The sequence below is a fragment of the Phacochoerus africanus genome, chromosome 1 (genome assembly GCF_016906955.1).
Source record: "Phacochoerus africanus isolate WHEZ1 chromosome 1, ROS_Pafr_v1, whole genome shotgun sequence".
Lineage (NCBI taxonomy): Eukaryota > Metazoa > Chordata > Mammalia > Artiodactyla > Suidae > Phacochoerus > Phacochoerus africanus.
In genome coordinates, this window is record NC_062544.1 from 165,800,907 (window position 1) to 165,816,015 (window position 15,109).

Genomic DNA, 15,109 nt, shown 5'->3' on the forward strand with positions numbered 1-15,109 from the left:
TCAAGTTTGGTATTGTGAAAATACTTGGATTAGTCCTTGGAAGACTTAGGTATCTGACTCTGGTCTGCAAAGTTTTATGTGATAGAAAGAAATGAACCTAGATTTTGGAGCCATTTGGAGCAGAATTTGAAATTAGTTCTACCACTGACTGCCTAACCTTGGCCAAGTTGCGTAAACTTTATGAACTTCAGTATGGAGATAATTCATATATTGAAGCTTTCATAATTGTTGGGAGTCTTTAATTTGCAAGTGACAAAAAACCTCAATATAAACTACATTAAATAAAAAGAAAAAGGAAGGGGAGTTCCCATTGTGGTTCAGTGGTTAACGAGCCCGGCTAGTATCCATGAGGACACGGGTTCGATCCCTGGCCTTGCTCATTGGGTTAAGGATCTGGCATTGCCGTGAGCTATAGGTTGCAGACGTGACTCTTGGATCTGGCATTGCTGTGGCTGTGGTGTACGCCAGCGTCTATAGCTCTGAATGGACCCCCAGCTCCTGGGAACCTTCATATGCTACAGGTGTGGCCCTACGAAGACAAAAGACAAAAAAAAAAAAAAAAAAGAGAGAAAAAAGGAAGGCAGGAAAAAAGGAGTAAAGATGGGAAGGAAAAAAAGAAAAGAATGAAGGAAGGAAGGGTAGAAAGGCAGTTTACTTACTGGCTTATGAAATTGATATTGCATGTGTCCACTTGCCTTCCAGGCATGCTTTGATTGTGTAGATTCAAAAAATATTAAAATCAGCCTCTGTTTATCTACACTTCTTGGCTTTGTTCAACTTTATCTTTTTATCAGTAAGTTCATGATGTGTTTTTCTCCACTTTTAAAGAGATTTAGCTTTTGACTAAACCAGAGTGTGATTGTAAGAGTGCTTCTTAGGCTAATGGCACTCTTCATGTGGGTCTTGTTGGAGTAGAGGAGGCATTCTGGACTTAAAGTTATGATTTATTCCTGATTTTAAAATGATGACTTTGTGTGAAAATAGATTCCACTAATGGTATGGCTCTTTTATATCTTGCTTTATTGACCTACATGTATTGAAATTCTAAGTTAAATGCTTACTATTTAAAAAGTTAATAAAGAGAAATATATATTATTCCACATGAGATTTATAGAAGGATAATGTATAGAAACCAAAAATAATATGAAATAAAGCATTTGTTTAAAAGGAAAGGATTTTGATAATTTTGAGTAAATGAAACAAGCTTCTAAAATTTTCTAAGTCATAATGAGTATTTAAGCATAACTATTTTAAACTAAATTTAGTGCCTTCATGAAAATGCTTAGTAATATCTTTTCCAGTGTGAGAGTCACAGTGCTGTTTAGCAAATGACAGTGATTAATCTGCAGAGAGATGCCAGAACTCCTGTTATGGTCATTTCAGTTTCCTTTTTTTTTTTTTTTTTTTTTAGGGCCACACCCATGACATATGGAGGTTCCCAGGCTAGGGTCAAATTGGAGCTGTAGCCACTGGCCTACGCCACAGCTACAGCAACACCAGATCCAAGCTGCATCTGCTACCGGTACCACAGGTCACGGCAACGCTAGATCCTTAACCCATTGATTGAGGCCAGGGATCGAACTTACGTCCTCATGGGTACTAGTCAGATATGTTTCCACTGAGCCACACTGGGAACTCCCATTGCAGTTTTTTACCTCTTTTCATTGCAAATTTAATTGCATATCTAAAGATAAATGCTTTGAAATAATCTCAAAAACCTATCAAATAGTTCTATTAAAAAATTAACTGTAAGCTAGCAATTTTTTATAATGTTGGAAATACTTTTACATGGAAATCAATTTTAGTAATTTTTAAAAGAATAAAATCATGTTCTAGACTAATACAGAGATTAAAACAATATAGCCAAGTTTTGGGGTCTTATAAAATCCATTGTGTTTATGTGAAAATGTACATATATATGAACATGCAATTACTTTTGAAGCAGTGATGCAATCACAAATGTTTATTTGCCTACTAGAAGGCATATAGTATATGAAAAATCAATAGAGGATGGACATTTATCAAATGCATTTTTTTAAGTGGTGGAGTGAGTGAGGATGATTGATTTTTCTTTTACATTTTCTTATACTGCATATTTCTTAAACATTCACAGGGTATTAAGAATGGAACACATTCTAAATAAGGTGTATTTGATGTTTATGGTTTCAGCCTATTGATTTCCAATATACAGTACTTTCCTATGGAAATATTCTTCCCAGAAAAAAATGCAGAAAGAAGCAAAATTCATGTAATGTATATAAGATATATATGTTCTTAATACTAGTTTGAATGATATTGAATGATCCAACCTAGTGCATAGCCTTGTAATACTTTTCAGTTAAAACAGAGTCCTTCCCCTTAGGTAGCCAGTGTATGTTCATGTGTGTGTTTTCTTCACCAAGAAGAACATTTTACAGGATCATTTTTGGAATGCTATAATCAATTTAAATAAATGATATTTTATATACTGCAAATATTTGGAAATAAGCTCAGAAGAAATAAGTGCCTTATAAAAAAAAAGTAGAATTATGCCAGGAACAAACAGAAATTATGTTAAATTATTAAATGTATACACTAGAAAACTCACAAGTTAAACACTTCTAAGTATAAATCATATCTATAATAATGGACAAAAGGATCTGTCATGGTTTGTGATTGAAAGCTTATTTCTTGTATATGTCTGGGCATTGATGTATTATATGAACATAAATGACTGACTGCATATTCAGACTATTTCCTTCAGTATTCCAGTCACATGTTTGTGTTGCCTGAGGCTATTTCTAAGGAAATATGTGAAATTCAAACTTTATTCATAAGAACTCTAAAAAGTAAATTCCTGTATTTACGATATAAGACTGTGAGGCCTGTAGGGTCTAAGCACTTTGCAAGAAATTTTCTGAGCAATCACAAGTCCTTGTCACTGGAGATTTCTTTTGTGCTAGAAGAAGGAAAGAAAAAACTTGGAATGTTAATCAGTTTTTTCTTTTTTTTTTTTTTTTTTTTGGTAAAAGTGCCGTTGATTTTTGTGGATAAAGGCACAAAATTTATTTTGTATTCCAAGTTTCTAACATATTGTCTGTTTTGTAGAAGGTGGTTGTGGAAGGGGGGCCATAGAAATAATGACACTGAATAATATTGTAACTCCTGAAAGGAAGTAGGAAATAATACCTTTGTCATGATTTAGATCATGGTTTTTGGTGGCTATTGCACTTGAGTTTTGACAACCAACACCATCAGGGCAAAGGGTTGAAAGTGGGTGAACAGTGAGCGTCATCTTATTCTTAAGTAAACTGACTCCCCTATTTTGGTGTGTCTTTGACTGTCATTTTGATGTTGCATGGGTATACTCTGAATTTATTTTTGTTCAAAATGAAATAACAGATAAGTTAATGATGTGTGAATGAATTCTTGTCATTGTTGGTGATGTTCTCACTGTCTCATTCTTTTCCTTCCTCTCACTCTCACTAGTCTATGAATTTACACTAATAATGTTTCAATTCTTAGAGTATAAATTTCAGGAGCCTTCTTAAAAACATTCTGCAAGACCATGAAGGGAAAATTAAGGTTTTGGTATACCAGTGTATTCTGCATCCCAGGCAGAGCCTCATTTTCTCTCTTGTGGGAGTTACTGATTCAATCTCCCACAACCCTAGGCTCTAGACTACAGATGAACTTGTATCACTCTGATGCAGATGATTAGTCACTAGATGGGAGCAGTGCAGATGAATCTGATCTTGGACCCCAGGTATTAGAATTTGGCTCCTACCTCCTTGACTTGAAATTCTGATATCTTACTTCTTCCTTGTTTCCCAGAGCCTACAACAAAGTTTTACAACCCTTATCTCCTTTACAGTGTTCCACCTTCTCCACATCTGAAGGCTTGAGGGAAACTGTGTTCCTCACTAGGTTTCAGAATTTTTTGTGATGTCTTGTGAGGTCCTGGGCTGGGTTGCCTGTTCTAATCATGTGTCCTATTTTATTTTCAAATCTGTATAACTCATAGTTCATCACTTAAAACCCAATGCTGCTGACCTATGGTGCTTCCCATTGCACACAATTTCCCAGGAGGCTGAGTTTGGTCTTATTTCTCCAGTGCTTCTCAAACATTAGCACACATCAGAACCACCAGAAGGACTTGTTAAAACACAGATTGCTGGGCTCTACCCCCAGAATTTTTGATTTTGTAGATCTGGCCAAGGGCTGAGAATTTTCATATCTAAGAAATTACTAAGTAATACTAATGCTACCCACTGCTGTATTCTAACTCGTGGTTCCAAGTGGCTCTGTCATATCAATATTGCTTTCCCATTTCTTCCTAGACTGCTGATGGATAAAATATCTCCTCTTTTTTTTTTTTTTTTTTTGCTTTTTTAGGGTCACACCTTTCGCATATGGAGGTTCTCAGGCTAGGGATCAAATAGGAGTTGTAGCTGCTGGCCTACACCAGAGCCACAGCAATGCCAGATCCGAGCCTCGTCTGTGACCTACACCGTAGCTCATGGCAATGCCGGATCCTTAACCCACTGAGAGAAGCCAGGGATCGAACCTACGTCCTCATGGATCCCAGACAGATTCGCTTCTGCTGCTCCATGGTGGGAACTCCTAAAATATCTCCTTGTTACTAGAACAATATTGAGAATTTACTGAACTCTTACTCTGTGCCAAGTAGCATAGGTATTTCATATGATTTATTTTAATCCATAAAAAATCTAAATTATTCTTACTTTATAGGTAAGGAACATGAGTTTCACAAAGATGTGCAGAAATTTCACTGTTTACTTAAGTCGTAAGTGGGAGAATTGAGATTCAATTCTATTAGATTCAGGCTAATTGAAACCTTCATGTACTAGAAAAGTTCATGTTATCTTTATGTATCTATCAATGGCACTAGAAATTTTCTTTAGACCAAAGGTTCTGACAGAAATCATATTTTTGTCATAAAAATGGTGGCTGTTATAATTATATACTTATAGTATTCTGCATAGAAGAGGCCCCAAGGAAAGTACTGAATTCCTATGACTGATGGACAAGATATAAAGACTTTAAAATCAACATCACAAAGACAGAATAGTTGGAAAACTGGCTGTGTACTCAAGCAATTAAGAAATAACTTTATCAATATAGCTCATACCAGTAACTATATATAGACAGCAGTGTATAGGAAAAGTATGCTGATATGAGGGGTTAGTTGATGAATGAATGCCTCCTGTTATCTTCAGTTAAATATACTCATATATGAAAATAGTTACAATCCTAGAACAAGGTTATATTTTTCGAAAGAATATTTCTTTCAGGTTAGTCAAAGTTGAAAGAAAAAATGCACTGTTTCAATCAGTTGCCCACCAATCTATTGACAGCTTTGCATTTGCCTGATAAATATAGTGTAGGAAGTTATACATTCTTACAATTTTAGAATTTCTTTTTCCTGTATTTCAAAAGCAACCTATTACTTCCAAAATGCTCAAGACTAGTATCTGCATCATCCATCTAATCCTATTTTGTGTCATAAGGACATCCTCCCTTCTACTCATGTGATAGCAAAACAGAACTGAGGATTACAAAGTACACCAGAGAGATTACCTAACAAGTTCTATGGCTGGTTACAAAAGATGCTTTGAATACCTTGAAAGATAAGAAAACTTCAGCTGTGGCCTATTTTGTGTTTTACTTCCTTGACAATTATACAATTACTAACTACACAAAAATAGTATAATTGATGTTTCTGTTACTTTCCTTGTCAGCCTTGATTTTTATTTTTATTGCTATGGATAAACAATTCAGAAAGTATCAATAGACATTTAAATTGTGATGGTACCAAATGCCAGTTGAGGATTGCTTAGAAGTCTTTGGTTGAAGAACATTTAGTTGGAATATATAGAATACTCTTCTGGTTAAATATCACATTTAATTGAATACTACAGATTGGATGAGCTGCCAGTTCTAAATAACTTAGGAAGTGGGTAAATGAGGCCATTGTTTTTGTTAAAATTAAGCATACTTCACAACTGGTTTCAGTTGAGATCTCAAGATAGTCTGGAATCATCAGGGTAATAATATATAAAAAAATGGACTTGGAGGGATCAGTTGGAACTCAAGTTGCAAGAAGAAATTTAACTTCATTAAGACTGTGTAGGAAGTTAGAAGTACAGATAAAAAGGGAACTTGGATAACATTTTCAAGAGTAGTTTATGTTATCATTAGTCACTATGTACTAAATGTATTTGATATATTTGTTTGGAGGTATATATACATAAATACATACAAACATTGTGGTTTGTTTAAACTATGACTCCTTGGAAAGTTAAGAAATGGAATTCATTGCAGTAGCTAGGACACTACCACCAAGAAATTTATAAATAAATGTTTTGTTATTTAAAAAAAATAAATTTTTTGTTATTTAAAAAAACATTGTCTTCCTAAACAAGTAGTGCTGGTCCTATTACATAGCAAATATTTATCTTCAAATTTTACCCCTGTTGTGATATAAAAATGACAGCTGTTAAGACCTTATTTTTATAAACATCTATGGGCACCAAACAAATTAGAGACTCATTTTAATGCAATAAGCCTACTTTATTTAGGGACTAATTTTTAATTTATAATATCAAATTTTAGAAAATCATGTAAAGATGGACTCCAAATCAAATTTAAAATAAATGGGAGAGAGTATTTTATATGGAATTATGCGGAATTCATGCAGCTTGGAAATAGCCAAAAAAAGCCTTACGTTCCTTGTTTTAGAGATGATGACACTGAAACACTTGCCCTGAAGTTTCAGTTCACATTAACATGGCTCCCTAATTACTGGGTGACAAAACTGGAGATGGTCTTTGAAAATATTACTCCACCTTTGCCAGGTTAAAAATAACTTTCAAGCAATCATCATTTCACTGGTAGAGCTAGAAGCTTTGGAATAATAGCAGAAATTTCTAAGGAAAGCTGAAAAGCTACCTTCTAAATGAACTTGTCATAAATTTTCAAACAGAAACAAAGCTTCTTACCTTCAGAAATCATTTCAGAAGATAGTAGATTTTTCCTTATGCTAAATGCTATGAAACAAGTATGGGGCACGGAAAAGAAAGCTACACACTTGTGGCTATACCAACTTATAAAATGATGTTTAATGTGATCTATCTGTCATCTGTCATCCATCTATTTATAAATCATCTTTATCTGTCTATACTAATTTTCCCTGGCTGCCATAACAAAACACTGCAGTCTGGAACAACCTGGACAGGAGCCATGACTAAACAGTTCCACTTCTTCTCCCTCTTCTCATGCCCTGTATTGTCAGAAGCTGATGGGGATGCCAGCTCAGGAAGAAGTATAATTTGCTTAATAACCAATGTAAGTAATATCATTTGAGGGGTTAAAGGTGGGAAAAGATAAATAGTAAAATTAAATGTCTCTGAAATTCCACTTGATCAGAAGATTTTTCAGTCTGTAAAACAAAGCAAGATAGAATTGACATAGCCAATTTAGTGGAATTTATTCCTGATCAAAACATGCTCCCTCAGTTCTATCAAATCATTAACTTACTCTAGGGGCTTTCATTCCTTCTATATATAATCGTTTATTAGATCATGTGAAGGATTTGTTTTCAGTACACTCATAGAACTTTGAGTTCTAAAATTTTAACATTTGTCATTTTAAACTGCAATAACATTTATCTGTCATCATTACTTTCCATTTGCCTCATTGCTTTCTCATGGTTACCCTTCTTTGATTCTAAATCAATATTCATTTAGCTTTGACTTTAAGAATTTGTTTTTCACCTTTGCGAAGTTATAGTAAATGATTTTATTCTGCCCTATAGGTATATTTTATTTAGCTAAATCCATCAGAGACAGTTTTAACTTCGTGTTTTTTATACATCTTCTTTCAAAGTATCTTGGCACTCACTTGATGTTGTGTTTACTAGTTTGAACATCTGTTTGAAGATTTCTCCCCCAAGCCAAAAATAATCACTTCTGCCTCTTAAATCCATAAAGTTTTATCTGTGCCTCTATAACAGGGTAAACATTTTCCAATCAGAGCTAAAGTTATTTATTATACATGTTTTTCTCTCCTAATCTACTTTTAAATTAAAACAAGTTCTTTTTGCAAGCATCATTTGTGAAATAATTTATTATGTAAAAAGAATGTGTATTCAAATAAAGAACTTAGTCTTATGAAATTCAAAATCAGCCAGGAGTGGTATATAAATAAATAATTTTAGCAGTATGAGATGAGTGTAATAACAGTAGTGTATGAAAGATATAGAGATGACACAAAGAAAAAGTGATTCATTTTGCTGAAAGTGGATTGAAGGAAATTCTAGCTGCATCTTAAGTTGACGTTTGGATTGGAAACAGTCAGTGGTGTTGGGCTGTCAAAGATGACACTTCCTGTAGAAAGCCTGGCATGAGTGGAAATACAGACGTGAAAGCTCAAGGTGTTCAGTATAGTTTAAGACTGGATGTGAATGGGGCATTCAGTAGAAGAGATGTAGGCAGTGTCCAGATCATAGAGGCGGTGCTTGGATGCAAGGCAAAAGATTCTGTGCTCCATTCAGTAGGAAGTTTATAATTAATACAATATTGTAGTATAAAACTCTCAAGTAAGCTCTACTTAAGAGAGATCACTTAGGGTCTGGTGGATTGGACCAAGGATCCACTGAAGTCAGAAGGACTTTAGGAAGTAGATTGAAGGCACATAACCAAATTGAACACTCTTACTCAAGACATTGCATTTTGAGGAAAAGACACAAAGAAATCCAGAACACTTTGTAATTAAATACATCAGTGAGTGTATCTTCTTTGCCTGTTGGCAGTAATTTCTAGGCTTCCTATTTTTTAGTGTCAATGATATAGGGAAGGAACAAATGACATACTGACTAATCTATTTCTTGCAATACCTAAGGGGGAAATTCTTACTCTAGTCCTAACCTGGTTCGTTTTAATTCTCCAGTGTCTCCTTTTGTTTTGTGAATAAAATGCCCTACTTCCAATAAATTTCTTTTATCTTTAACTCAGAATTATTTTCTGTAGAATCCCAATTGTCTTTGTACAGATCTGAGTCTCAGCTACAAGTTGCATTACAAAAATCTAAGATAATATCTTTAAAAATATAAAAGGTGATATGAGTTTCAAAATATTCTTACTTTGAAAACCATGAATGCAGTCTTAAGATATTTTAAGAATGCTTTGTTGAAAGTAATAGTGAGAAAAAGATTTGACATTATAATTGCATTTCAAGACTAGAATTACTGATTAAATGAAAGGCATTTTTTTCATAAGCCCATATGAACTATATTAGAGTGCTTGAGTAACATGTTTTATAATCACAGTTTATTAATTTTTACTGACTTTTTTAAATTTTAGGAGATTGGAGAAAAGAAAAATAAAATATACATTACATAAGTATAGAGAAGAGTGCTTTGAATTTTATAAATCTTCCTGATTCCTTCTAAAATGCTTTTATGCGTTTATTTTGCCTTTTGTAGTAACTAGTTATTATTCTAGTTAACACTGATAATAACACTTCCGATATTAATTTGGTTGGAATATTTAAATTATTATGTTTGATAAAAGAAATTTTTTTTGGATATTATCATTTATTTTTAAGAAGGTGCAATTTACATACAGTAAAATTCACCCTTTGTAGTATATACATTACTTTGTCTTCTGGTTTGCAGAATTTCTGCTGAGAAGTTTTCTATCTGTGATTCTTAGCTTTATTCCTCCTTATGTTCAGTGTCTGTTTTTCTAGTTGCTTTCAGAAGTTACATTTTCATATTTGGTTGTTAGCAGCTTAAACATTATGTGTCCAGGTGTATGTGTGCATGTGTGTATCTGTGAGTGTAGTTTTGGAATTTGCACTCATTCTGTTTAAAGTTCTGTAAGCTTCTTGGATTTTGTTTTGTTCTCTTACATTAAATTTCAAATATTATCAGCCATTATTTCTTTAAAATTTCTTTACTTTAGCATACTCTTTCTCTTGCTTCAGTATAACAGCTGCCTGTTATATTAGATAATTAGATATTGTCCCACAGCCCCTGGGATATACTGATTTTTGGTTTCATTTTCATTTTTTTCTCTTTCTTTTTTAGTTTGATTAAAGAACTATTGATTTGTCTTTAAGACCATTGATATTTTCTTTGGTTTATCAAATCTGCTTATGTGACTTGATGGCATATTCTTCTCTCTGTTAACATGTTTTTCATTTCCTGCATTTTAATTTGATTCTTTCTTAGAATTTCTATCTCTTTGATGTAATTCTCCCTCTGTTTCTGCATGATATTGGACCTTTCCACTTGTATCTTTAAAATATTAATTATAATTATTTTAAGTCCCCATCTGATAGTTACAATCTCTGAATTATATCTGAAACTCATTCTATCAATTATCTCTTAACAGTGATTTTTGTGCATCCCATGATTTTTAGTTAAAACCTAAGTATTTTGTGTAGCACATTAGAGACTGAGGTATATATTATTTAAACCTAAAAAATGGATACATCTCTTTTTTTGTTTGTTTTTAATGTGAGGGGTTGAATTAGTCTTGTTAGGAGAGGATTTAACTTTGGGTTCTGTTATTTCTGTTTAATATCCCAGTAGCACATATTTGAAATTCCTCTAGCATTAGCATGTAAGCTAGTTTGCTGGAGAGTCTTTCCTCAATGTCTACTTTACTCTCAATCTTAGGTCTAGACTTTGACCCAGAAAAGTTCTTACTCACACTCTTGTCTAACATAGGGAATACATTGCTGTTACTTCTTTTCCAAGACTTGCTAACCAGTTTGTGAGGGGCAGAGGACCAGGAAGTGGTGTGATCTCCTGTTCTTGTTCTGTTCCATTTTAGGAAGGTAGTGTACTGCTGTGTCTCAGAGATGGGCCTTCTCAGAAAATTCATAAGCCCCACCCTCCTGCCAGGCTCAGTGCTCTATAATAGTCTCAGGATGTTTTCCTAAAAGTCCACAGGAGAAACATTTTTTCCTATCTTTTTTCCCTATGAGCATTTATTCTCACTTGTGCCCTGAAGGTGATAGAGTTTTCTGTCCTTTTTCCAGAGGCTTAAGCCTTTTGTTCAGTACAAGTGATAGGGGAGAAAGATCCAGGTGAGGATTTTATGCTATTCCATACTGGCTGCTGGTCTCCTGTCCCAAGTCTGCACTCAGGAAGTTTTGTCTAGTCTTTCCCTTCCCCAATCCTTCTGATGAATAGTTAGTGACATACTCAGAGAAGAACCTACAAGGGCTGTGGAACCTATAAGGAACTTGCACCTGAAGTTTCTGTGTTTTATATTCTCAAGCTAGCCCACATGTGGCCATTAGGAACTGTTAAAAATCTTAGCTAAAGTATTTTTATCAGTTTACATTTCATCGTCAAGTGTCTTCTCCAGGCAAGTAAGTTCTCAAGTTCCTTTCTCTTTCCTTTGGTTTCAAATTAGTGGTTGCTCTTTGACCTCAGCTCTTTTATTGCTTTAAGTTTTATTGTCGAAAAACAAAAAGGAAAGTTTGAAGAAACACTGAGATGATGGAATAGTCTGAAAGAGGGATTATACTGAAGATACAAAAATTAAGATGGAAGAGTGGGTTGTAGAAAGCAACTAAAACATCCTTCCTCTATTGCTTTTCAGTCACATAGAAACAAATATATGACTATGGTAAATCATTGTAAAAAGAAGATTGAGATATAGTGAAAAATCAAACTCTTTAACCCATTCAAATTGTTCAGTTAATACCACTCAATATGAGCAACTTTAAAAAAATGGGGGGGAGTTCCCATGGTGGCTCAGTGGTTAATGAACTCGACTAGGATCCATGAGAATGTGGGTTTTATCCCTGGCATCGCTCAGTGTGTTAAGGATCCAGCACTGCTGTGAACTATGGTGTAGGTTGCAGATGAAGCTCGGATCCTGCATTACTGTGGCTGTAGCATAGGCTGGCAGCTGTAGCTCTGATTGGACCCCTAGCCTAGGAACCTCCATATGCCACGTGGGTGTGACCCTAAAAAACAAAACAAAAAACACACAAAAAAATGGGGGAATGAGATAAGAAGAAAGGCATGCTAGGTGACAAGAGGAATAAGATAAAATTATGAGAGTGATGTATATGGTAAATGTGAGCGGGACCTCAAAGTGGGAAGGTAAAGATGGGGCTTGATATCTCATCCTCACTATTTATTCACTAGTAATTCCCAAGAAAGAGGTCTTCAAAGTCTCACTCATAATGGAAGGATGGAAGTGGTTGGTAATGAATGATATATTGCTACCACTGAAGTTGCTGTTGTGGCACAGCAGAAATGAATCTGACTAGTATCCATGAGGATATAGGCTTGATACCTGGCCTTGCTCAGTGGACTGGGGATCCAGCATTGCCATGAGCCATGCTGTAGGTTGCAGAAATGGCTCAGATCCCGAGTTGCTGTGGCCGTGGTATAGGCCAGCAGCTATAGCTCTGATTTGACCCCTAGCCTGGGAACTTCCATATGCCACCAGTGTGGCCCTAATAAAAGTAATTGCTGCTACCACTGGCTCTTCTTTTGGTTGTACTGTGTCCCTACACAAGCTCCCTGGTACCATCTCCTCCAGAAAATCAGCCCTGAGTTGTCTTATAGCATCCCCCTTCCTTCTACACTATGCTTTTGTGGACATGAAGGTTTTTCTCCCATGATTATTCCATCACAAATAGCACTAACAGAGCAGTGCTCTGTATTAACTTCCAAAGTAGTATTTACTTGATTTTTGAGGGGAAGGAGAGATAAGATTTAATTAATCCAGTAAATTAAAATCCCATTAAAACCCATGAATGGGGTCCAAAAATTCAATTACATAAAATTAAAATTACACTACTGAGAATTTTGATGACGAACAATATTTTTAGTTATTTTTTTATTGTCACAAAAGATAAAAAGTTCCCTAAAAAAGGAATGCTATATTGCAGACAAGTAAATGAATTCTGAAGTGAAAAATTACTAAAGGCTCAGGAGTCTTTCAATTTCTAATAGAATTCCTCTCCATCATAAGGGAGAAATTTTAATGTATTTAACTTCTTTTTGAGAATTTTGGACTGAAAGACTGTAGCCAAGTGCCAATCATTAAATGCCATTTTTTGTTTTCCTAGAATTTTAGTGTAAGAATCAAATTAATTTTGTATCCAAACCTTGAACATCAGTATAAAATCATCACCAATTTATTTTCTTAGAACAATACTCTAATTTGGGTCAAACTCTAGGTTACCCTTTCTTTTTTCTGAGGAAATGTAAGGACAATAGGCAATAGAAAACCCCTCAAACACAGCTGAGGTGAGGGGCAATCCACAGTCTGGAAAATAGATATCACAGAGGCCCTCTCATGGGAATGATAGTTATGAGCCCCTCTTCAGGATCCCTCACTGGGGGTTTGACATGGGGAGGAGGAGCTCTCAGAGCACTTAGTGTTGAAGGCCAATAGAGCTTGTGCAAAGAGGCTTCACAGGACTAGGGGAAATAGAGACTCCACTCTAAGAGGGCATGCACAGTCTTTCATGTGCACTGAGTCCCAAGGCAAAGCAGAGACTGCATAAGAATCTGGGTCAGATCTACCTGTGGATATTAGTAAAACAGGGATGGTTGTGACTCATTGTGGGGGAAGGACATTGCAGGCAGAGGTCTTGGGAATAATCAACAGTGTGAACTCCCCTGGAGGTGGCCATTTTTGAAAAATCTGGCCCCACCCGTCAGTACCAAGAAGCCCTAGGCAAAACAACACACAGGGTGGGAACATAGACCCACCCATCAACAAACAGTCTTCCTAAAGAACACCTAGGCACACAGCTATCTCAGATCACACCCAGAGACAAAGTCCCACCCACCAAAGGGATAAGAATCAGCTCCATCTACCAGTGGGCAGGCACCAGTCCCTCCCATCAGAAAGCCTGCAGCAAGCCCCAATGCCAACTACAGCCAGCAGGGGGCAGACAGCAGAAGCATGAGAGGCTACAATGCTATTGCCTGAACAAAGGAGACTGCACCCAAAATCTCTACAAAATGAAAAGGCAGAGAATGGAGACCCAAATAAAAGAACAAGAAAAAAACCCAGAAAAATAACTAAGTGATCTGGAGATGAGCAACATCCATGAAAAAAAACTTCAGGCTAATACTTGTAAAGATAATTCAAGATCTTGGAAATAAACTGGAGACAGATTGATATATTACAAGAATGACCGAACAAAGAAATAGAAGATTTAAAGATTAAGTAAGAGAGATGCAGAGTATAATAACTGAAATAAAAAAAAATTCACTAGAAAGAACCAACAGCAGAATACAAGAGGCATACCTATGAAGAAGCAAGGTGGAAGACAGACTGGTGGAAATCACTGATGTGGAGCAGAAAAAAGATTGAACAGAAAAAAGATTGAAAAGAAATGAAGATAGTCTAGGAGAACTCTGGGACAACTTTAAATGCTCCAACATCCACATTATAGGGGTGCCAGAAGAAGAAGACAGAAAGGGATAGAGAAAATATTTGAAGAGATAGTAGTCGAAAACTTCCCTAACATGGGAAAGGAATCCCTCACTTAAGTCCAGGAAGCACAATGAATACCATGTAAAATAAACCCAAGGAAGACACATATTAACTGACTGAAATTAAAGACAAAGAGAAAATACTGAAAGCAGCTAGGGAAAAGAAACTAATAACATACCTGGGATCCCCAATAAGGTTATCGGCAGATTTTTTCATCAGAAACTTTGCAGGCCAGAGGGGAGAGGCATGATATACTTAACATGATGAAAAGAAAAACCTCCAACCAAGATTACCAGGCAAGGCTCTCATTCAGATTTGAAGGAGAAATCAAAAGTTTTACAGACAAGCAAAAGCTAAAAGAATTCAGCACCACACTAAACCAGCATTACAACAAATATGAAAGGAATTTCTCTAGCTGGAATAGAATAGGCCACAACTGTAAACAAGAAGATTACAAATGACAAGCCTCATCAGTAAAGGCAAACATGTAGTAAAGATAGGAAACCCTCCACAAACAAATATGCTATCAAAACCAGAAAATGTGAGAAGAGGCGGGTAAAATGCAGGATAGTAGAGATGCACTTGCAATTAAGAGACCAGCAACTTAAAACAATCATATATAT